Below are 263 nucleotides of genomic sequence, written 5' to 3' on the forward strand. Positions count from 1 at the left end.
TTGTGCGGGAAGAAGGGAGCAACAATGAATGAATGGAATTCCAAAATCTCTGTAGATGTTCATTGAAATGAAAAATAAACAAACTAAATTTTAAAAAACAAAACAAAAAACTTAATAGAACTCATGCCTTAATGAAGATTGAACTGTATCCATGGCTGGAATTCCTGGGTGGCATTTGACCAGTGCCTGAAAAGTTGTCAGTTCAAACTCACAAAAGACCCTGAAAGACAGGTCCAACATCTTTCCTGAAAAGTCACAGATTT

Source organism: Elephantulus edwardii, unplaced genomic scaffold (genome assembly GCF_000299155.1).
Source record: "Elephantulus edwardii isolate Elephantulus edwardi_28Jun2011 unplaced genomic scaffold, EleEdw1.0 scaffold00466, whole genome shotgun sequence".
Classification (NCBI taxonomy): domain Eukaryota; kingdom Metazoa; phylum Chordata; class Mammalia; order Macroscelidea; family Macroscelididae; genus Elephantulus; species Elephantulus edwardii.